Source organism: Camelus bactrianus, chromosome 12, assembly GCF_048773025.1.
Source record: "Camelus bactrianus isolate YW-2024 breed Bactrian camel chromosome 12, ASM4877302v1, whole genome shotgun sequence".
NCBI classification, from domain to species: Eukaryota; Metazoa; Chordata; class Mammalia; order Artiodactyla; family Camelidae; genus Camelus; species Camelus bactrianus.
The window spans coordinates 57,263,892-57,288,620 of NC_133550.1; the positions used below are offsets into that span (position 1 = coordinate 57,263,892).

The following is a 24,729-nucleotide window of genomic DNA, read 5'->3' on the forward strand; positions in this document are numbered from 1 at the left end:
CGACATGGATATATTGTACAACACAGGGAAGAGAGCCAATATTTCATAGTAACTATAAATGGGGTATAACCTTAAAAAATTGTGAATCACTGTGTTGTACACCTGTCCCTTATATACTGTTGTACATCAACTAACTATATCTCAATAAAAAATAGTAATAGGGAACATGAGGATGTGCCCATCTAGGCTTGTTGCCTCTAGAAATGGGTATTATTATCGTTCCCATTTTACAGATGAGGAAATAGGCTTAGAGCGTGTTAAGTAAATTGCCGGACGTCACAGGCTAATAATAGTGGGAGAGCAGTGTCCACATCCAGGGCTCTGCCAAGTTCTCATCTTTTTGGCAGACTCCAAAGCTGACCATCTGCTAACCCTTCCCTATAATGAAACTGTTCATCGAAATAGGACCCCTCCCATGCTTCTCTGCACATCAGTAAGAACTTTAGCAGAAAGTCAGCCATCAGGGAAGGGACTTGCTCTGTTTTGATCATAACCACATCCGTGCTTAGCAGATGTTCCAGAATCAGGGCCCCTCCACACGTGCGGTTAACCTTCTGTAGTCGCCACCTTGAAATGCTTAATAATCTTACCTTTGAATTTGTGTTTTGTGGGTGAAGTCTGGGGAGACAACGAAACTGGGGCAGGACACTTGGCATCTGGACTCACATGTGGACACACCTCCAGTGCCACCTCTGCACCTCCTCGCTTCCTTGGGGTCTTGGCTGCCCACTCGCCACCCTTCCTGCCCTGGGTGGTGACTGGTTATGTGGTGGGGGTGAGCGGAGACCTCTGATTCAGGCTAGGGTCTAAGCGTGGCATGGAAGGGTCCAGGCTGGGTGTGAGTGCCTGTGGTGTCTCCATCAGGGGCTTGGCAGCAGGCTGCCTCCCCCAGACCAGCAGCTCCACGGTACATTCAGGGGGCGACTCCCGTGGCAAGCCTCTCATCCACACCTGATCCAGGTGCCACGTGCAAGTTGGTGTGGAGGTTACAGGACCTCGGAGGACTTACCTGTCCCCACCCAGGGCACAACACGTCAGGCACCATGCCGCCCAGCACGTCTTGGATTGGGACCCTACCTCCTGTGAGCATGCCCATTTTCCCAAGAGCACCCCTGTGCCCGTGGGAGCACACGTTCAATGGCAAAGTTAAATTAAATACACGTTAAATTAAAAACACTATGACAGATCAGGAGAGAAACCACAAAAGAGGGGAAAGTTTAATGGGCTGGTGCCTTTAACGGGCATGTTTCCCTGCATTTTGAATGGGGTCACACATTTTCATTTTGCAAAAGGACCCACATATTATGCCGCTGGTCCTGTCAATAATCATGTATTAGGTTAATGATTTGGACTCTTGGAGATCAAAACTTTCCAGTCTCAAAGGGAAAAGGCATTAAGATCCAGAAACAGTAGCATCTTGCCCTGGGAAGTTTGCCTTCAGATGATATTGTCAAGGTAAAATGGATAAGAAAATTTTATACACCCGAGAACTTCTTGACAACCTCAGCTGGAAGGGGCCACTCAGGGACATCAAGGTGACGTCTTCCACATGAGAACTGTAGCTTCAACAGACACATTTACTTGTAAATGTTTATTATTTAGCCAGTGAAGGTTTTAAGTCAGTTCAGTCGCTTCTTGGTGTGGCTGTACCATTTTCTGGTTTGAGCCCATTTCCCTCGCCTCCCTGCTGGCCCCACGTGGCTGCGTTCACACCGTCTGTCACGCTCCCGCATGTGAGGCCTGGCCCCTGAAACACTTGTGTGCGCGTTTCTCCCGTCTCGACTGTCACACAGGGAAAGATCCATCCTGTTCCCTTTTAGGGCTGAAATTCTGTGAATCTGTTACTGAAGAGAGTTGATAATTACCATGACGTCTCCGAGAGGAGTAATTATTATAGAATGTGATCTTTTTACATTTTTATCTCCCTTACTGGACTAGGGACCTTTTTTTTTTTTTTTTTTTTTTTAAGGACACGGTGTAGTCATAGTAGCCTGACTGTTGAAACAAATTAGCCTCAACAATCAGTGGCTTAATGCAATAATGTGTGTTTGGTTTTGGCTTTTTTTGCACTCAGGGCACAGTTAAGCATGATTTACTCCACACAGCCATTCAGGGTCCCGGGTTCTTCCATCCTGTCATTTCTTTATTCTCTGGGCTCATCGGAATCCGAGTTTATCAGTATTTGGCTGGTAGGTGGGTAAAACAGCGCCCCCTAAGGGATTATGAGAAAAGTGTTTAGGTGTCAGGCCCGGAAGGACCAGGAAGAGAAAGAAACAGGGTCTGGTGCTGCCCTGGGCTTGTGTTAGCTATTACGGTGAAGTTCTTGCGCTGTTTTCTTTGTATACATGATGCTTGGCACCTCACAAGTATTCAGTAAATATTTTCCAGTTGAAGAAAGTAAACGAGGTGGGGTTAAATAGGAGGGGTGCATTCCTTTAGCAAAAGATAAGTTCTGATCTGGGTAAATTTAGACAGAGGAGGTATTCAGTATAAAATAAGCTGCAAGGATGTATTGTTCAACATGGGGAATATAGCCAATATTTTATAATAACTATAAATGGAGTGTAACCTTTAAAAACTGGGAATCACTATAGTGTACACTTGTAACTTATTTAATATTGAACATCAGCTATTCTGCAATAAGAAAAGAATAAAATGAGAGGAGGCTGTTATTTAAAGAAAACGAGAATTCAGAGTTGACTGGAACTGTTGATTTGTGTTTGTCCTCGGATCCAATGACTAAGTGAAAGCTGTGTGTACAGAGTTAGACTCTTCTACCCCATTTGCTTTTCCTCATTTAGTGATTGCTTTTTCTGCTATTAGATTCCTTGCTGCTGCAAAGAATATGCCAAAGGTTTTCCAAATTCTGATCCTGTCCTTTTCTGTGGTGTCATCGATTGCCTTAAAAACACTTGCACTCTGCAAGACACTAATGGCTCAGCAGTGAATAATCAACTTCAACTTGGCTTTAGGACAAAGCAAATGCCACACAGATATACACTTCAATGACGTAGCTTTCCTAAAACGAGCGGGACCCTAAGCGGTGGGGGACAATACAAATGCAGTACCTTTGCTGTAGTAGCAGAAACTCGTCTTCATTCACACACTCAGGTGTGCCGGAATTACTCCCTCTGCATTTCCCCAGGCCCTTTAAATCAATGTCATTTTCTCCTCTGAGTGCTCGTCCTATCTGTCTGGTGCAAAGTTTCATTTTGGGCATCACTGGAGCCTGAAACTACTTCCGAGATAAGACCAGAAAGCAGGAGAATTCTTGGGACCCAGAACCAGGAGAAGGTCCTCTAATTTTAGTTTATCCCAGTTCCCCCTGAGCTCCTTGATGCTCAAACCAAAGCCCGGATGCTCTCGGCTCCCCTGTGATGCCTGTGCATAGGGCATCTTTGCCTGTGCTCAACGCCTCAGGGGTCCAGCCTCCCAAAAACACTATGTGGCCATCTCATGTGAAGTCTTGCCTACGTGGAGGTGTTCAGGGAGTCGAGGCTGGGAGTTGCTGGTGGTGAGGAAGACAATCAACAACTATTAGTCAGGTTTGGTGTCACTGCCTTGATTGGTGCTAAGGCACCGTCAGTTTCCCCCGAATTGCTTTTGCAACATCCGTGCAAATGTCACTGTGGTGGCTGTGCACAGGCAGACATCAGCTAAATTGGTCTTGCTAAGGAGTAGTTTAGGGAGACAAATTTCGTAGTACCTAAGAATCTAAGTTCCCAGCATGGTAGAAAAAGTCTGAGTCTAAGCTGTGTGATATTAAAGCAGGGAAAGCCAGTGTTGACTGGGGTAGGGTAAGTCCAAGCTCAGTAGAAGCAAGGAGCCTGAAGATCCTTTGACCCAACACCCAAACTTGGATTCCTCCAGCTCAGTTCTCCCACTTGCCTTTTCTGCTCCATTTCATTCACCCGTCACAAGAATGATAATTATGTAGTTATATTACATTATAATTACCTAATCTAATTTTAGTTGTCAGCTCTGAACACGAAAGTAGCAGGAACAGACTTTAGAAGCTCAGACATTGCTTTCTTTACCCACAAAATAATCGTGGTCATTTCATAAGGACTCAAGCTTGCATTTCGCAAGGATGTTGGATGTCAAACACTACCAAACGTTTAAAAGCCTCGCTAAGAAATTAGATTTCACACATTGGATCACTTGGTAATAGTAATGAAAACAACAATATCTTGTACCTGTAGCAGGGCAGTGATACAGCTGCCAGTTTGGTCGTCATCAGTGCTCAGTGTAATAGGGAGAAAATAGCTTATTATTAATCCCATTTTGTGGAAGGGTAGACTGAAAAATGATGTGATCTGCCCACCGTCATCTGTTTATTCAGTGGCAGAAACGGAACCACAGTCCAGGCCATTGTCTAAAAGCCTTTAATCCTTTCTGTTCTCTGTTTAGATGTATTTTGAGTCTATTTAATTGTATTGTTTGTATTTTCCCATTAGCTCAAGGACAACATCTTAGCCGAACATCTGTATTTAATATTCTTTCCACAAACTCTGTAGAGTCTGTTCATTTGGATAAAGGGTTTTGTCAACAGCTAACCCTTCAGACTGCCTCTCAGGAAAACAAAGACAAGACAGTACAGACCTTTTTTTTTTTTTTAGTAGCCAAGGAATCTAAGTTACGTTGTGTTTCTGCGGAATGAATCACCTGCAGTCAAGACAGACCACTGGAGCGACCTCTATGTCTTTAAGCACCAGCCATTTCCAGATCCAGAAAGGAGAAGGAGTCATCACTGAGGTTGTGTGTTCATGTCATAACCCTGATCAGGCGTCAATAGAATGGAGACGGTTTCAGGAGGTCTGGGATTCCGACGTGTTTTCAGGGCCAGGCAAAGATCTGGAGTCTGAGCATCGTGGGAAGACCAAGAGAATCTCAGTCTCCTGATGGAGGAGGAGGGTGGAGGGCAATGCATGGAGTCACAGGTAGGTCTACCAGCAGGCGCTGTTCACGGGGCCAGGAGGGCAAGCTGGGCAGCACGACAGTGAAATGGCTTGAGCCACAATCTCTGACTTGAGCCCCTTACATTTACTCGGGAAGATATGATGCAGCGAGTCGGTGTTACAGCCACGACTGCAACCTGGGCAGTCCAGCTCCGGACCTCCAAGCACTTAATGGCCCCTGGCATAATTGGTAAGGGTGTTAAGAGAGGTGGTAATTGAGTACCACACTGGAGCAGGAAGAGGGAGAGAGGCAGGCAGATGCCCTTCTGCCTGCAGGGAATAAGGAAGGTGCCATGGAGAGGTGCGTTTGAACTGGGCTTGGGTCCCAGGAAAATTCTGATAGATGGAGAGCAGAATGTGAGTGATGGGAAAACCCCACCTGAAATGGGGTTTTGGCGTGCATGTCTGAAACATCGAGGGAGAATCTGGCTTTGAGCTCAGCTGGATCAGGGCTCTCTTGCAGCACTGTAAGGGAGGAAAAGGAAACTTTTTCCTTTACCCTCCTAGGTTCTCCAGCTGGAGCCCTACAAATTAGACTGACAAAAACAGATTAACAAGAGAAAACTAGAGTGTATTAATATGTGTAGTGTGCATACACTCGGCGAAACTCAGTGATGAGTAACTCAAAGGGGTGATTAGAACTTGGGGCTCATACAGCATCTTAACAAAGAGCAATACATTTGTGGAGAAGTGACAAGACAAGGGAAAAGGCTTTAGACTTCCAAGGGCAGCAAATTCCGGGCAGGAAAATATAGGAAAACTAATGGAAGAAGGTGTGTTTGTGCAGGTCCAGCTCAGCGCCAACTTTTCGTCTTTTTCATAGCCATGAAACTTCCCCAGAAGGAGATTTATGGCAATCCTCATTTCTCAGAAGTTTCTGCTTTTTAGCCAGATAAGGGAAGCTCCAAGAAGTCTTCTTTCTGCATCTGTTGATGTTCATTTTCCTCCAACTCAAAATAATCCTTATGCCAGGATGGCATATTCGGGGATGGCATATGTCCCCACAGCATCTTCAGGTCCTGAGTTCTTACTCTCTCTTGGCTCTGTTTTTGGCCATGTTGCCCTCCAGGCAGACGCTCTCCTCTCAGCAGCAAGAGGATTGCAGCAGACCGTCTCCAGGACTGCATTCTTAACCACTGCATCAGACTTCCTCTTGTGTAAAAGAGCCTAGAATTTATCCTGAGAAGAGAAGGTTTTGTGTGGAAATAATAAGTCAATTGTCTGTATGTTTCTGTACCCCAACATTAGAATATCTGTATTCAGTAGTCTGAGTCTACCTTCATACTTGCTCCAGCCTTAAGCTACTCTGGACTATGTGAGTGTGTAGGTGGGACTCCAAGAGGGGACACATTCAGAGCCATTCGATGGGAAACCAAAGGACCGGTCCATGCATTCTGGAGGTCCTCTAGTAGCAAGGCAGACCAAGTAATCAAGACTGGTGATAAACTTGCAGGCAAACAATAGAGCCAACTGCTTGAGAATTGAATTTGATGAGTTGAAGTTAGGCTTTGAGAATTTACATTTGTGGAGTTCAAACAAACAAACAAAACCCTGTGCATGGCAGGATTCTGTAACTAGCTTCCGTTTGCTCATTTTATATGCACTGATTATCCAGTAAAGCCAGATTAGTCCACCCTGAAGATTTTTTAATGGCCAATTAGATTGTTTTTCTCCAGTTGCATAGTAGTTTTCATCTAATCTGCAGAGAGGAGCACCACTCTACCAAAATGTTCTCATCCCACAAACAGGGAGCCATTTAAATGCACGCGGATTCCACCAGGCACCAAAGACACGGTTTCTGACCCTCATTAGGGGCAAACTGGGAAGGAAGGAATGACTGGTCACTGTGGAATCATGGTTGAGAGTCAGTTCAGAGGCTGAATTCAGAATTTCAGAACATGCCTTCCTTCTTACTGTCGTCTGGCATTAGATGACGAATTCCTTTAAACGATGACAAAACAGAGTCCAGGGCCCAGCTCCTGAGCAAACAATTTTCTCCCTCATCTAGTAGTTAGAACTGGAATTTATTTGCAATCCTGGCTGTTTCAGGATCTCTGCTGCTGTTGTGTCCACAGAGAGTTTCAGGGAGGGTGATGGCTGAGGGTGCTGGTTCTGGACTCACAAGACCTGGGTTTGATTTCCAGTTCCACCACATAACCAGCTGTACCAGTATGGCAAGTATCTTACCTTCCTAAACCTCCGTTTACCCAAATATAAAACGGAGACTACAACAGTACCACATTTATCAGGTCATTAAATAATATAAAAGGGATAAGACCACAGCACCCCAGTTATGCCGCGTTGGCATAAGGATTACTTTGAGCTGAAGGCAATTGAGAAGCAGACAGCTTTGTCCTAAACCCAGGGCATAAATTTCCCTTTGTGAAGGTGGCCCTCTGCCCAACACTCTCATACCAAGAGGGTGACTCTTAATCACTGGAGACAACTCTAGACTCTTAGCCCTGAGATGGCACCGAAGGAATCTGTCTTATAAACTTGACTTAAATGAGCAACACTTATCTTCCATTCGTTTTCACACCTTCCCACAGGTCACCACTCCTGGAAGCTCAAATCCTTTTCCTTTTGTTTTGTCATGTCTTGGCATTTATCACTCTTTGTTAAAATGGTATATAAGCCTCCAGGTTTGACTGCCTCTTTGGAGTTTTTACTTCATTTCTGTAAGACCTCCTCTGGTCGTAGGAAATAAATCTTTTCCTCCTCTTGCTAATCTGCCTTTTATCCACTTCTTTTCCAGGGTCTCAGCCTCTGAACCTAAGAGGGTAGAGGAAAAGTTGTTTTTCTCCTCCTCGATATCACATAATCATAAAGTTTTATCCCCTAGAATGGTACATGCTCTCAGTTCATATGGGTGGTTTCTTCCTGCTCAGGGAATACCCAACACTGGAAGTTACAAACATTATCCTTGATTCATTTCTGGCCAATTCTACTTTTTTCCTAAAGGTGGCCTCTAAGTTAGCTTCAGCAGCCTGCGAAGCAAATTATTATCTTTTCCATAACATTATTCATGTTTAACATTTATTGGAATTTACATACAGCCATCCAGGGATTCCAACACCACTTGCTGAAGAGACTGTCTTTACTCCATTGCATGTTCTTGCCTCCTTAGTCAAAGATTCATGAAACTAGAACACTCCCTCACACCATACACAAAAATAAACTCAAAATGGCTTAAAGGCTTAAACATGAGACAAGACACTATAAGCCTCTTAGAAGAAAACATAGGCAACACATTGTATGACATAAATCTCAGCAATGTTCTCCCAGGGCTGTCCACCCAGGCAACAGAAATAAAAGCAAAAATAAACAAATGGGCCCTAATTAAACTTACAAGCTTTTGCACAGCAAAGGAAAAACAAACAAACAAAAGGACAGCCTATGGAATGGGAGAAAATATTTGCAAAAGATGAGACTGGCAAGGGCTTGATTTCCAGAATATATAAACAGCTCATACAACTTAATAATAAAAAAACAAACAACCCAATCCAAAAATGGGCAGAAGATGTAAACAAGCAATTCTCCAATGAAGACATACAAATGGCCAAGAGGCACATGAAAAAATGCTCAATGACGTTTACTGGGAGCTTAGCGTGTGCTGAGCCACCAGTGAAAGGCAAGCCCTGTCACTGTCCCGATTTACAGATGAGGAAACCAAGACTCAAGAGATGCGAAACAGCTTCTTGAAGGTTGCGTGGCCTGCATGGCTAATTAGTATGTTATACCACCTCCCTAGTGATGGAGTAAAGACAGAAAGCAGAAGAAAAGATAAGAAAGGAGGCGAAGGAAAAAACTCTATAGAAATGCTCTCTTGTAGAACTATGCCCTTGCATTTGGCTGGTACTTAAATATTTGCTAAATGAATGATTGATGTGAAATAAAATTATATGAACAGCCAATGAGGCCAGTCCTTCTCCTGGCTCTTCAGCTATATCAATAGTATGAGAAAAGGCCACCCCGAACTTTGTCAATATTGATTGCCATCCATTTATCTTTAAGGCATCGTCTATCAGGCAATCACATGAAATTGCTCTGTGTGTCACATTATGTTTACATCTTTCTCTTCCTCCTCGCCCCGTGTAATCTAGATGATAGACCAGCTGGCTGAGTAGATTAAAATCCTCTTCTGCTCCACTCTTAATGCAGCTCTGTGATTTCATTCTATAAGCAAGGTTGGATGGAGTGTTTGTGAAAATGTAGTGAAATCTCTTGGAACAAAATGTGATTGCTTTTGCAGTCATTCTGCCCCAAAGCACATTTATAAGCTAGTAAGTTCCATGTTGTTCCTTTGAAATTCTTGTTTCCATCAGCCACGCACAGAGCTCTGGAAGATGAGATTATTTGAATAACTACTTGAAAGTCATTTGCTGACACTCTGCGCTGATTTCCCTGGGCCTAGCGGTTCGAGTTTATTCAGATTAAAGATTTCCATTAGCGGTTAAGTAAAGCCTTCTGTCCTTGACCTTGAAATTAAAAGAGATGAGACTGTGGCCCTGGGCCGCGTTTCTACATAGGTCAGAATTCAGCCTGATTGCCTGCAGAACCTCTGTATGTTAATAGAGAGCCCACATTTACACTGTGGTAGGATTTCACTATAACCAGCATCAAAAGATCTCAGAAAACCCTTTCTAGACAATTCCATGCCGAAGATTGCCTCTTGCCTTTGTTTATATTGCTCTCTCTTCTTGCCGACTGAGGAATCTTAGGCCATCATGAGGCGTCACATTTTCGCTACTCAGTGAAGTTTGGCAGAAGCCAGAGGGAATCAATGTAGAGAAACGCGCTGTCAGAAGAGGTGCTGGTCCTCGAGAGATCTGTCGACCACAAGATCCAGCAAATTCTGCTCGCTGGGCTCACAAAGCAAGGGGAGGGTGTGTTTGAGGAAAAAATGTCCCAACAGCTGCAGGAAACTGAGCCCAGGAGACAACAACAGTAAAGACAAGCGTTTATGGAAAATATAACCATGCTCCTAGGCTCAGCAATGAATGGCATTTCCATTCAGGATAATGGAAACACAGACTCTGAATGGTTATTCAGCTTTGATATCAACACGCTGCAGGATGGGGTAGAAGGTAAGACGGCTAGAATCCTTGGACACTTTAGAGCCTAACACTAATGAATGAGAGCAGCAGGGGAAAAAAAAAGAACCCAGTTCAAGAATAAAGAGCTTAAAGAATAGAAAGTCGTTGCCTCTAGAGAGTGAAACGGGTATGCGTGAGAGAACCCTAGCTTCAGCAATAAATTGAGTTCCACTCAACTTCTGAAATCACCTTCATGTACTACTGTGATAAAACAACATTTAAAAAAATGAAACACCGTTCAGTTCCTTACATCGGCGCATTGGGAAATCAGCACTACGAGCTTCTCACTCCCCGGCCACAGCAGCACCCGGCCTGCACGCTCCACGCTGGGGAGCCCTTGGCACCGTGCAACCTGAAAACCGCGTAACTGGGGCGGCGGGTTCCCCTGGGCGAGCGTGACCATGGAGGTCTGTTTTCAGCATTTCTTGGGTTTCTGCACACACAGGCGTCACAGACAGGCGATCGTGGATAGTTTTGTTGAAGGAGGAATTATTTGGTAACATTGAAATAGTTTGCAATAAGAGACAAATATTTGCAACAAGAGGCTCGGTCGTTAAGGGAAGGTGGCCCTTTCAATTGCCACCTGTGGCCGTAAATTTGCATTCTAAGTGAAGGGGAAAACGAAGTAGTGAAATGTGAACCGACTTCTGGTTTGAAGAGATGGGTAACAGCTCCCCCGCGGGAGCCGATACAACTCCTCTCTTGAATTCGGTCGCATTTCTTCGTTGTTTCTTTGCACATACCCCGCTTCGCAGAAGCAATGAAAGATTTTTATTTCTCTCTGTGCTTCTTCCTTAGTTACATACCAGAGGCCTTACCTGAAACTGGAACTCTTGGGGGGAGGCTGTTCCAAACAGAAAGACGAAAGCTCAGAGCAGAGATTCCCTGATGACAAAGGCTTTTAAAGCCAGTGAAACAGAGAACTGTGTAAAACGGCCGAAGGGTCAGCTGCAAGCCGGTGCCCTGCCCTCCAGCCCGGGGTAGCGTCCATGGGGAGAGAGACACGGCTAGCACTGCCTGCAGCCAGGTAAACGATGCCGATTCTCAACCCAGCAGTCTGGGGGTGGGGTTGGGAAGTTAGGCCTGGGCTGCAGGAGCACACCTGACCTGCATGCCAGGCCTCCCTGTGGCTCAGCTCGGGGTGGAGGGGCAGCTGTTCAGTCCACGCTCCCAGTCTCCTCCACGTCAGGAGGACAGATGGGGATGGAAGATACAGTTTGCTGGCTACTGCAGTCACTCTGCCCATGGAACTTATATCAAAGAACCAATGCAGCCCCTGGGTGGCAGAGGGGGTGGGGGAACATTCACATTCCTCACCACAGAGCAGAAATCAGTTGGTCTGTGTTCAGTTCTCACCTCCACTCCTTCCCCTCTTATAACATCAGTCTAGTCAGCGCTAGTAAATGTCTGCTATGAAGCAAAAGCTTCGTAATTGTTAGCAAATGTTGGAGTCACTGAATCTTTGGGGGCCTCTGTGGCTCTATATTAAAAAGAAGGAGGTTGGTGTCTTGGTCATAATGTTGCCTACTGTTATTTATTGAGCAATTACTATGTGCTGGGCACGTTGCGAGTCAATTAAATCTTTTAGTCGACACAAAAACCGTATCTCCTTTAACATACACGAAAATCGAAGCAGAGAGAGGTTAAGTAATTGGCTGAAAGTTTATCATCTGGTCAGACGCAGAACCAGGATTCAAAACTTCAAAGCCCATGCGTCTACCCACTTTGCTTTTGTCAGCATCTAGCTTACATTATTACCACGAGCATTCTCGTTTTGCCAATTATCATCAATGGGAAGCCGTTTAATCTCTTCTTCCAGTTGTATGAATACCGCCCACGTTAACTTCTCATAGATTCTCAATGTATCCGTCAGTACTTAAACCTCCAAACACCGCCGAAGCCAAACACGAGAAATCAGGAATTTTGTACCTACCTGTGGATAAAGTGGAGATGGATAGCAAGTGAGTTGGACAACAGAATCACCAACCCAAATACGCCAACGGGCGTCACTACGGAGCAGACCTAACAGGACGCAAGGACTGGGCACACGCAGCTGGGCACCGCAGGGCCAGCGCTCTGAAATGGACAGACCGGACACGTAACTTCCCTGAGCGACGGCCCGGGCCGAGAGCGGACGCATGCAGAGGAGCTCCCATCAGGCGGGAAGGAAAGCACAGGACTTGGACTTAGAGGACTGAATGGGGGTCTTTCTGGCTGCGCAACCCTGGACAAGTCTGTTTTCCTCACTGAACCGCCTGCCTCCCCTTCTGCAGAGTGGGGATGTGTCGAGGACCTCACGGGCTCGTGCTGAGGATTGAAGGGCTTGACAAGGAAAGTATTTGGCAAACTCTAAAGACTTGCTACTCAGAGTGGCTACGCCCACCAGCCGCTCCAGCATCGCTCAGGAGTTTGTGAGCAAGGCTGATCTCAGGCCCCACCCCAGACCTATGAGTCAGGTTTCAACAGGAGCCCCATGTGAGTCACATGCACATTAAATTTGAGGAGCCCTGCTCCAAGGCAGTGAATGCATGCGGCCTGTTGTTATGTGGGGCTCTGCTTTCCTTACATATGCTGCCAATGAAATATGAGATGGCTGAAGTGACAGGACTTGGCCTTCTCAAAGGTTTCAACACCCTCCTTCCCTGGGTCCTGATGAGGGTGCCAGGAGTGGGGCCACAGTCACCACCATGTGGCCAAGCAGCTTATTCCTGGAGAGCAGTTCCGCTGGCTCTGGAAGGGACCACCTGAGAGAGGCACTGCCTTGTAAAATCCTTGGCCCTTTTTGGGCTGGGAGAACCAATAAAACGCAAACCTGCATATGCAAAGCTCTCTCAGCCCCGGGAAAGGTTGTTAAATATGAGTCTGAGCATGAGTAGCAGTCAAATTGGAGTTGAAGTGGGTTTACTCTTTCCTGCTCGGAGTCCCCAAGAGCAGCAGCTACAGGCAGGAACTCAGGCTGGGAGGGCTCCCTGCCCTCAGTGCCTCCTGTTACGTCCTTGTTGTGCACGGAGACATGTGACGGGGCTTCACGGATGCCTGTCAAACTGGGTTGACTGTCTATCAGCTTCCTAACCGGAAGAAGATCTTTAAGACAACCGTGAACCTGCCAGGACAAGAGAGGTTGGATGGATAGTAAGGTAAGAACTCCTTGACATCTGGCTAATTAGGGGGTTCAGGACGTGCTCCCCCGAAACACGGCACCTTGGGATATTGAATATTTTAAACTGAAGGAGTTTCTGGAAAAACAGGTCTTGCTAAGTCTCCCCCAGTTGGCTACACTGACCTGACCTACCATATTTCTACACGACTCTCCACTCTTCGTCAAACCCAGCATAAAAATACTCAGGTGTTCATTTCCTTATGCAAGCCCCCGTATCATGTAAAATTTATACAAAATACATTTGTTCACTTTTCTCCACTTTACCTGTCTTTGTCGGTTTAATTTTCAGACCCAGCCAGGGACCCCAAAGGGGTCAAGGAAAACTGTTTTTCCCTCCCTTTCAGTAGCTTAACTCTGTTTTATGTGTATAAATGCACATATGTCAGTGTTGCTTTTTTTTCACCCCTGTTATCATTTCCTCCATCTTCCATTCCGCTGGTCAAAGATCAACCAAGTGAACACATGCATTTTAATAACCTGTCAAAATGTCATAATGGAAACAGGACGATTCCATTTGTAAATCACTACTGACAAAAAAAAAATTCTTTGCATTTCAAACATGTTTCAAATAGATGTCCTCAACTTGGTTTGTTTGAGAGATACTCTGTTCCATAAAGTCTGTAACTAAGACGTGAATGACAAACTAAAGCACATTAATGATTAGTGCACAGACTTAAACAATTGTGCATTGTTCCAAAACTTCAAGGGTCAGAGAACTGTGGCGTGCAGAAATGCGCCAGGGAGGGGACCATCTCCCAGGTGGAGAAAGTCTCCACTGGAGACTATCCCAGGTGGCATGATGTCTTGCTCAGGAACCCTGCTAGTCTAAATTGTTTGTTTTTGCTCTTGCTGCAAAAGAAAGTGAAGCAAGTGCATGGAAGGGCCAGTCTTGCCCTCTCCTCGGGCACCGATTACGTGGAGTCAGGCGTAGAGTTGTCTGGGAGGACATGGTTGTCAAGATAACTTCCAGGCGCAGAGCGTGGGAGCTTAGGTAGAGCTGTGTGTGTCCGGGGATCCGTCTGCTCTTCCAGGAAGGTACGTGAATTGATCTCACTCTCCCTCAGAGGAAGGATTATATAAAGCTCTACTCGAGAACAGTGGAAAGTTTGTCAGAAGGTGCCCATTTATTTACATTTTGTTATGAATCTATATTCACCTATGAGTCAAGCATCTCTGGCCGTGGGGTGAGTTCCAGGGTCTTTTAAATGAGAGACAAGGGGGCTTGTTCTAGGGGAAGCAAGTACAGATCCACAAGTTTGGTTCTAGGACAGAAAGCAGCCCACTCAGAAGTGTTTTAATGAAGTCATCCCCTGATCCAAGTGATTCAATCAAGGCTGACTCCTCGGAAGAGGAGGCTGCTCCTCCCCCAAAAGCTGCCTCAAGCACAGGTTTCATGGAGGACAAGTGGTGGCAGACAGAGCTCTCAGCACAGGCTTGGCAGAGGCTGTCAAGGGGCAGAGGCTGAGGGCCAGTGGTCTCGTCGGCCTTGGTGGGTGAACCACAGACCTTGGCAGTGGTAGTGACCAGGATAACTCACCAAGGAGCCACAAAAGAGAAAAGGAGAGTGGCAGCTGTTACATCACAATCAAGGATGAATGACATACCCTTGGGGACTCGGAGAACTAGTTAAGGTAGAATTTAACCAGGTGGGACCAGGGGTGGGGTTGGGGTAGGGGCGGTGTGTCCAGCACAGCAGGTTGAAGCGAAGACAGAGAAATACAATGAACTTTTGCTTCCCTCTCCCCAGCCCAAGACTGGAGGGATGTGGGAACAAAGCATAGAATAAGTTTGTAGAAGCACGAGCTGTAAATCTGAGACTCAGCCATCCGTGCTCACAGAAGGCCCAGAGGGGGTCCTTTTAGCAAGACACCACCATTCAGTTGGCCGCGCTTACTACTCCAGCTTACAAATCATACCTTTCATTGTCGTTGTTGGATTCGCTTTTATTTTTAATCCTCTCTTCTTCTCCAGACACAATGGCACTACTTATTTCTGGTAAAATAGTATACGCCAATTCTAGCACAGCTAAAATTAATAATAAAACAGTCAATTTAATAAAAATGGATAGTACAGAAAAGATAATACTACAGTACTATCATTTGAAGGGAAAAAAAAAAAATCAAATTTTCAAGCCACCTCAGCTGCTGCCAAAGCTTGTGCAGCTGATAAGCCACACAGATGCCCGGAGCTCAGGGTCTACAGGTCTTCAACCGTTTTTTCCACTGAACTTGCCCCAATAGAATTCTCACCCCTGCTCACTTCTTCATTAATGGCCAGCAGTGCATTATCCAAGATCCATAGTTACGTGCAATGGGATGATAATCATTTCTATCTCTCAGAAATGTTAGGGATCATATGAGACAGAGAGGTTATACTGAGGATAGTTACCATTTCTTTCCCTCCCACATCCCCTGCTTAGAGAATCTATCCACCCCTACCCCCAGCCTAAAAGGGCAGCCCTGCAAGCCACACGGCCCTCTTCCCTGGCCCCAGTGGATTCAATGCCAGGGGAACAGCTGAGTCCGGCTGGACCAGTCAGATTCCCTTTCGCAGAAATTTGAAATTTGAGAGCCTGAGTCATTTTGCCCTGGAGAACGAAGCTGGAAGGTGATGGAGTCTTGGGGTCTGAGACTACATTTGGGGTTAGACATGATGGGTGGTAGCAAATGCATGGATGGAGAAGTTGGTCTGCAGAAAGAATGAAGTGGCCTTTCAGAGAGAAACAGGTGAGACATTGTGTATTCCCCCAAAGAGAAGGACAGATGGTGCGAGAAACTTCTAGCAACTGTCTAGTTTTCGGAAAGCTCAGCTCAAACATACTCCCTACATTTGGTGTGTAATTCTTCTACATTCTGATATAACAAACCCACTGTTCTATACTTACTTTAAGGAAATTTTTGTTGTTTGCAAAAAAAAAAAAAAAAAAAGAGCAGAGAAATATGTGTAAGATCATAAAATGGAAACACCATAAAAAAAAGGAGATTAGTTTTGTCCTTGATTGTCACCTAGAACATAAGGAACACTAGGGAAAGGAGGCCGCCAGCCAAGAGCAGCTCTGGGTCCATCCTCCCACCCCTGAAGGTGACCAACACTTCATAAATAAGGCACCAGGCTCTGGAGTCAGCTGATATAACACCCTGTGTGGAAAAATGTTCAGCGATTCTCTGTAAGGGCTGGTGGTCATTACAACTCTTTTGGCTCTGTGGCAGAATCCAAATTTAACCCAGCTAAAGCAAGGTGGAAATGCATTAGATCACCTCATTGCCAAGTCAGTGGGAGGGGGCGGATGGGAAGGGAGCAGACACCAGGCGTGGGAATCCATCCTCCTCTCTCGGCTCCACTCTCCTTTGCGTTAGCTGCATTCCCAGGCACGCAGTCCACCCGGAGGATAAGACGGCCCCAGCAGCTCCAGGCCCTCTCCCACCAGCTCAAGAACGCCCACGGAGTCTCGCTCTGTGCTTACAATTCCAGTCAAACTCCCAGGGATGGTTCTGATGGGCTTGACTGGGTCACATGCACACACTCAGCCAATCACTGTTGATGAGGGGATGCACTATTTTCCTTGCTCAGGCCTGGTTCTTCTCTGGAGTGAGGGAGGGAAGGCGGGAGTGGTACCGCCTCACTTGATTCATGGGGATTGAGAGCTGGGCAAGATGGTCGCCAAAAGACAATCAGCAGGTGCTGTAACCAAAATAAGAAGGATGGCATCCTGGGAGAACTTTTAAGGGATACCATGAGCCTGAGCCCCTGAGACTTAAAAATGAGAAGTAAGCTTTCTTTAGCAAGGAGAACATCTTTATTTGAAAATGGGCAGAGTGACCAAGAGACTTGTGGGTGCATGCTTCACACAGCCCAGCCCTTGCCCGCTGCACAAATAGTTATCAAGCCCCTACCGCGGAGAGACGGCGGTACCTGCCGATGAGTCAGTCCCTGTCCTGGGCTCAGCCGCCCCACCCCGTCTCACTGCCAGTTCCCTGAGTCATCCCAGGCCTCACCCAACGTGTTTTGTCTTTCCCACAGGTTCCTTGAATCCCCTGGGACAGATGGGCAGCCTTGGAGCTGAGAAAAGGAAGGAGTGTCTCAGAAGGAGGAGTGCCTGCCTTCCTGTAAGCAAAGCTGCAGAGGAGCTGGCGCACGTGGGTGGGGGTTGGTTGCTCATTATTCACCTTGCAGTTCCTGGTGCATTTAAAATCAGATGCTTTCTTATACAAAATTCATTCATATGTAATTTCTATCTTTTTCCCTTTTTTCTGTTTAAACACACACACACAAAACACTTAGCATCCTTCTAGATCCAAATAGCTCAGATGTCTCGTCCTGCTTGGAGTCTCCCCTTTTCCCACTTACTGGGAGTGGCAGGCTTTACCACCCGTCCCTGCCCTCTCCCAGCCCAGTATCAGTGTCACAGTTACAGCGCATCTCATACTGGGTGATGGCTAACTGTGTGGCTGTCGGGCTAGCCCACCAGACAGCGGATGCTTCAGAACGGTGAGGAAAGAGGCCGTTGGTCTCTGGTGCCCTAGGACCGAATTCAGAGTCTGGCACATAGACAGTCCTCCACACGATGTGTGAGTGAGTGAGCGAGCGAGCGTGTGAAAATGAGCAGTTACACTCAGGGGCTGGGTGTGTGAAAGAACATCTATATAGGATTGTGCTCTTAGAGGTAAATGGCCCTCCACGAAGTAACGGAGAACCTTCTCCTTCTTAACATAATCTTGGATAGCTTCTCTCCAGTAGATAATTCCAGAGACTATTTCTGAGAGCCAAGAAGAACCACCTTAAAAGGAAACGTTTTTCAGTAACAATATAGGATGGGGAGGTTGAGATCTTACAGCTCACTTCGGGGAAGACTGCAGCAGCGTGATTACTGTCCTAACGCAGTCAATGTTGGGGTACAATGTGAGACCCTCATTACGTGCTTTACAGTTAACCTGCAATTGACTTGGATACTTACGCAGTTGTGCTGTACAGAATAAAAGGCAGCAGTATAATTATAAGTGATGAATAATAAACCATAACTGACCATCAGGGTCTGGAAACCTCTAACAGACAATAAGCCATTTGACTTTCTCATTTCTATTGGAAGTCGTTGAGGGATGTTTTAAATGTGCTTGGAGAAGAAGATAATTACATTCGATTATTCCAAATAATAGCACACACACAAAAAGCTCACAGTGAAAGAGAAGAGTTCAAATCCGTTTTAGTAGGTCATCTTGCCATACTCCCTGGTAAATAAGAGGAAATTCTTCTATTTACCCACCTTTCATTTAATAAATATTGATCAGACATCTAGTGTGTCCTACACGGTTCCCAGGTGAAGAAGATGGTGGATGGAAATACGAAGAACGCCCTAGAGGCACTGAAACTCACTAAAAGAAAGGAGAATTTCTAACTCCTTATTTGCTTGTTCAAAACAGTGTCTTCCCGAGGACCATCCTTAATGATTCTTGTATTCGAACACCTGCCACTTCGCAAAGAGGTTGCATGTAAATATCCACAGTAGTGCCCACAGTTACCCTTAGTGTAGGCAGGACGCTTATGGATACAGTTTTGCAACCGGGAAAGTGAAATAAAATATCCAAGATGACCCCAGTGGCAACTTTTGGGGCCAGGGCCAGGACCAGAACCAAGTTTCCTGGCTCTGAGTCTAGTTCTTTTTCCAGTTATTCTGCATTTAAATAGGAGGTCCGACTGGTACTGCTAAAAATAGCTTGAGAACTCAACTCTGGCAAAGACATGTTATCAAGAGTCTTTCTAAAATCTCATCTCATTTCTATTTGTATGGGGCCCTGAAGAAATTGAAGGATTGAGATTGTGATCTTTGGCATCCATCCCTTCTTCCAATACTATGTCTTTAAGAATTGACAGACTTTCCCCAATTACAGAATCCAACCGAGAAAAGATGGGGCTGTATGCAGAACACTTGTTGGTGAATTGGAAGTCTCTGAAGCTGAGTTTCTGCAAGCTTTAAACAACCACTCATCAAAAATGCACTAGATTTTAAATCCTTGGATGCTTCTTAAGAGCTCAACTGGCTCTTTATAATCAGGCACAAAAATCAATGACATGTGTCCTTGAAGAAATGAAAACCAAAACTCTTTTAGCTTTGCCAAGTGGTTTTTCCTGAAGCGTTCCTCAGAGTGAGGTTGGTATTTAGCATTCTCAAGTGAGCTGTTAAAGCCTGGTGCAATATAAATAGATTTAACTTAGTGGCTGGTGACAGGGGATTCTGCTGATGTCTGTCCCACTGCCCTCTCTCCATTCTGTATTATGACTAAATGGATGCTAACAAATCCTATCAGCCTACCAGACCTGACCAGAAACTTACCAGAGTTCTTAACGTGTTAGTGCCTTTTGGTGGGTCTTTATCTGCGTTGGTGGTCTCTTGCAAACTTCTAAGAGTTGTGAAGAAAAGAAAAAAATTTCCAAAGGGTAAGTAATGGAATGCTATGGACTGATCTGTCTCACTATTGAATTGGTATGCTTGTTACTGAACTGAACTTGGGTCTGCTCACCTGACATGCAGCAAAGCCAATCTACTGACACTGGGTTCTGGTGAAGGAAAGTGCAGCATTTATTGCAGGGCGCCAAGCAAGGAGAACAGGCAGCTCATGCTCAAAAGACTCAAACTCCCTAATGGCTTTTATGGGAGGGTTTTTAAAGACAGTGCAAGGGAGAGGGCTGCAGGGTGCTTGATCAACTTATGTACTCTGATTGGTTGATGGTGAGGTAGCAGGGTGATGTTTTGAGAATCTCAACTATCAACTCTGGTTCCAAATGGTCTGGGTCTATGTGCTGGTGGTCAGCATACAGTTAAGTTCTTTCCCCTCTTGGGGGTTTTGCTATCTGCAAAGCAACTCAAGAATATGGCTCAGGATACAATCTATGGAGAAACTAAAGGTCCTTGACTTTGTTTTTGACTGAATTATCATTTTGTGTTGCTTGACTGTTTTCCTTTATTTCTGCATTTTCTCATTTCTCTGATTAAATTTGCTCTTTGGAAGGCCTAGGAGGCTAAAGCTTTTCTACAAACAAGAGGCGGGGTTATAGGCGTGGCCTTTCCCCAGGAAGGCCCCCACAAGGTCCTACTCCATTTTATGTTGAAGCCTAATTCCCAGCGTGATGGTATTTGGAGATCTGGTTTGGGGGAGGCAATTAGGTTTAGACAAGGTCATGAATATAGGACCCTCATGATGGAATTAGTGCCCTTATAAAAAGAGACACCAAAGAACTTGATTTTTCTATCTCTCTCCCCTGCCTATGTGTTCATGCACTAAGGGAAGATCATGTGAGGACACGGTGAGAAGGCAGCCCAAGGATAGAGCCCTTACCAGACACTGCACCGGCTGGCACCTTGATCCTAAACTATCTAGTCTCCAGAACTGTGAGAGATAAATTCCTGTTGTTTAAGCCACCCAGCCTGAAATTTTGTATGGCAGCCTGAGCTGAATAAGATATGGAGTATAGTGGAAGTGGGTTAGCTTTAAGACCAGGAGACCTGGCTCACCTCTTATCCTTGCTTAACCTCTTTGTGCCTCAGTCTCCTTATCTGTAGAATGGGGAGGTATGAATCACTCCCCTCACTGTCAACATCACAAAGTTCTTGTCAGAATCCAGTGAGAGGAGGTTTGTGAAATTGCCTTGAAAACTGCCAACAGAACAGCTTTTTTTTTTTTCTTTTGAATATCTTTAGTTTCATAACTCAAATGAGGTGCTGTTAGGAATCTGCCACTGAAGTTGAAATCCAAAAATTGTATAGGAAAAATAAATAAGAATAAAAATGGAAAAAGAGGTAGATTAAGAGCACTATAAAACATTTTTATTTTTTAAATGCTAGAAGTTTGAACCCATGCATGCTAATTGTTTTAAGTGAAATTTTATGGTTTGGTTGTTTAAAAAAAAATCTGACATAGCTTGTTTGAACTCCTGTATCAGAACTCAAGAAAAATTATTGTAATTCTGTTTGTTGTATTATATGATTATTTCATATTTCATAGTATTTATATTTTATATTATGTAGTATTCTACATGCTACATTCTACACTTGGAGGCTCATTAAATTGATGTGCAGACCTGCACTCATCTCATGTTCTCACACATGGCACCTTGGGGCAGCATTGTGATATTTTAGCCCAGCTGTTGTGGACTTCATTTCTTACTTTTTTAAAAAATAATTTTGTCTATTTTAGAACAGATTTAGATTTATTAAAAAATTGTGAAACTAGTGCACGGGGTTCCCATAAACCCCACATTTAGTTTCCCCTATTATCAATGTTCTAACATTAATCTGGTATATCTGTCATAGTAAATGAACCAGTATTGACATATTATCACTAACTAAAGTCCATACTTTATTCAACTCTCCTTAGTTTGTATCTAATATCATTTATTTTTTTAAATTTATTTTTATTTATTTATTTTTTTCATTTTGGGGGAAGGTAATTGGGTTTTTATTTATTTAACTTATTTTAATGGAGGTACTGGGGATTGAATCTAGGACCTTGTGCTTGCTAGGCACACGTTCTATCACTGAGCTATACCCTCCCCTCTAATGTCATTTCTTGGTTCCAGGGTCCCATCTAGGATTCCTCATGACCTTTAGTTATCATGTCTTTTTTTTCCTTTTTTCCCACTGACATACAGTCAGTTTACAATGTTGTGTTAATTTCTGGTGTACACCACAGTGATTCATTTATACATATACATTCCTTTTCATATTCTTTTTCATTATAGGCCACTACAAGGTATTGAATACAGTTCCCTGTACCAAACACTAGGATCTTGTTGTTTGTCTATTTTTTATATAGTAGTTAATATCTGCAAACCCCAAACTCCCCATTCATCCCTCCACCCCTCACCTTTCCCCCCTGGTAACCACAAGTTTATTTTCTATGTCTGTCTGTTTCTGTTTTGTAAATAAGTTTATTTGTCTCATTTTTTTTTTTTTAGATTCTGCATATAAGTGAAATTACATGGTATTTTTCTTTCTCTTTCTGGCTTACTTCACTTAGTATGACAATCTCCAGGTCCATCCATGTTGCTGCAAATGCATTGTTTTATTATTTTTTATGGCAGAGTAGTATTCCATTGTATAAATATACTACATCTTCTTATCCAATCATTTGTCAATAGACATTTAGGTTGTTTCCATGCCACAGCTATTGTAAATAGTGCTGCTATGAAAATTGGGGTGCATGTGTCTTTTCAAATCAGAGTTTTCTCCAGATATATGCCCAGGAGTGGGATTGCTGGATCATATGGTAAGTCTATTTTTAGTTTTTTTAAGAAATCTCCATTCTGTTTTCCATAATGGCTGCACCAAACTACATTCCCACCAGCACTGTAGGAGGGTTCCCTTTTCTCCACACCCTCTCCAGGATTTATCATTTGTGAACTTTTTAATATCATGCCTTCTTAAGCTCCTCTTGGCTGTGACCATTTCCCAGACTTCCTTTGTTTCTGATAACCTCATCTGGTTAGCCCTGTCAAGTTCTTTGTCGAATGCCCCTCAGTTGGTATTCGTCTGATGTTCTGCTCATGGTTAGACTGGTTTTATAAGCTTTTGAGAGGAATAGCCTTACAGACACGTGAATTAATCATGTGAATTTGGAGATATTCCAATAAAGTCAGATAATTCTCTGGCATAAGAAAAAATCTTTTGGCTGAAGCAGCATGGTCCACAGTGGTCATCTAACAACTGGAGAGGTACTGTAAATATAAGAGAAATGCACAACAAAATCTACTCTCCTAATAGGCTTAACTGATCCCAAGATGCCAGATTGCCACAAATCTGTTCACTATCTTAAATCCTTTCATTCTGAAGGCTTTCAACACATCTCCTGTAGTAAGTTTTCTGTGGGGAAAGGACCTTCCATTTTTTGATGGAATTCAGTGGGAAAATGGTATTCATTTTATAGAAGTCCCTTTATAGGCAACATTGCTCAATTACATTAGATATCTGAAACCCCCATGTTATCCTGAACATAAGTGAGTGAACAAGAACATGGGATTTATGTGCTGAAAAAAGAACTCTTATAACTTTGCTGCTGACAAGCACGCCTTTACCAGTAAAGGAGTCAGATTCCTGGAGTCTTTCCCACACCAAGCACCTGGGATGTTATTTTTAAAATGGAGTTGCAGCTACAGTATCTAGACCTGGGTCATGCTGAGACGGGCTAATACTACGATTCGGAGAACAAGTTTGAATTTGAATCTAAGAAATTGGAAGAATCCCAAATTCCCAAGAATTAACTACCATATTTAATTTTCCACAAAGGCTATGCTGTTAGCAAAAGGGGAAAACGATTTTCCAGACATAGAAAAAAATATAAATATTATGTAATGCACACGCATATGCTCCATCTGCAGCTGGGTTTTCACAGTTGACAGAATGCCTCCCTGGACGTCTGCGTGTTCAGTTACTCAATCCCTTTATAATCCCACTGTGATCTCTACAATGATGCTCTTCCATGCAACAATGACAGCTTATATTTATTTACAGCCTATCTGTGCTTTATATATTTTATCTCACTTAATCCTATCTGTTGCAGATACTCACCGGCCTCTTGTATAAATGAGGAAATCGAGGCTGAGAGAAGTTAGGTAACTTAACCAAGGACAGAGTCAGGATTGAGGACTAAGGCAAGGACTGTTTGGCTCCAAATTCTCAGCTCCTACTGGGTTACACTACCTTTGTGTCTGTAAGTTTATTTCAAAACATCTTCTGTGTAAGCAAGGTGCATGTCTTTTATTAATAGCTCTCATGATTTTCCTCCACATGGCATGTGTTTAATACTATTTGAAAATAAAGGAAAAGGGATGTATCATTGCTACTGATTATCACTGTCAAGTTCAAAAGAATCCAATTGTTTCATCCTAATTGACTCATAGGCTAAAAAGGATTCTGCTACCCCAATTCCACTGTGTGTGTGTTTGTCGAGGGGGGGGTCTTACCCCCAAATAATTCTCAGACGCTAGCTGGGTGTCCGACAAGTCAGCTCAACTCTGATACTCTCTACCAGGAAATAGCTGCAAACTCTACAGGTTGGGGGCTCAGCCCTTCAGGACGGCCACCCACCACCTCACATGCCAGTCGCAAGCCTGGGTTATCGCCTGTGCTTCTGAGCTACCAGCTATAGACTGGAGGTCCCCCTGACTCCATTCCTTGGGTTCCATTCATTTGCTAGAGTGGCTCACAGAACTCAGAGAAACAGTTTACTCACTAGATTATGGGTTTATTATAAAAGAATATAACTCAGGAATAGCCAGATGGAAGAGATACTTAGGGCAAGATACCGGGAAAGGTGCAGAACCTCCATACTCTCTCTGATGGCCACCACTCTCCCAGAACTGCCACATGTTCACCAACCCACTCGCTCTCTGAACTCTGTCCTTTCGGCTTTTTTAGAGGCTTCATTTCATAGGCATGATTGAGTAAATCATTGGCCACTGGTGACTGGCTGGAATCAACCCCCAGCCCCTCTTCCCTCCCCAGAGATCACGGGTGGGACTGAAA

The 24,729-nt window shown here is 44.4% G+C and overlaps 1 protein-coding gene across 12 annotated transcripts in view; it reads left to right on the plus strand.

Moving 5' to 3' along the window:
* LOC123615538 (uncharacterized) overlaps positions 1 to 24,729 on the plus strand; it is a 206,233-nt gene that overhangs the window by 156,922 nt on the left and 24,582 nt on the right. For 4 of the 12 annotated variants that reach the window (XR_012510849.1, XR_012510851.1, XR_012510847.1 and 1 more), the window contains one exon: positions 17,235 to 17,320. The gene's annotated coding sequence lies outside the window, so the exon portion shown is untranslated. The other 8 variants (XR_012510856.1, XR_012510884.1, XR_012510883.1 and 5 more) reach the window with 4 other exon arrangements.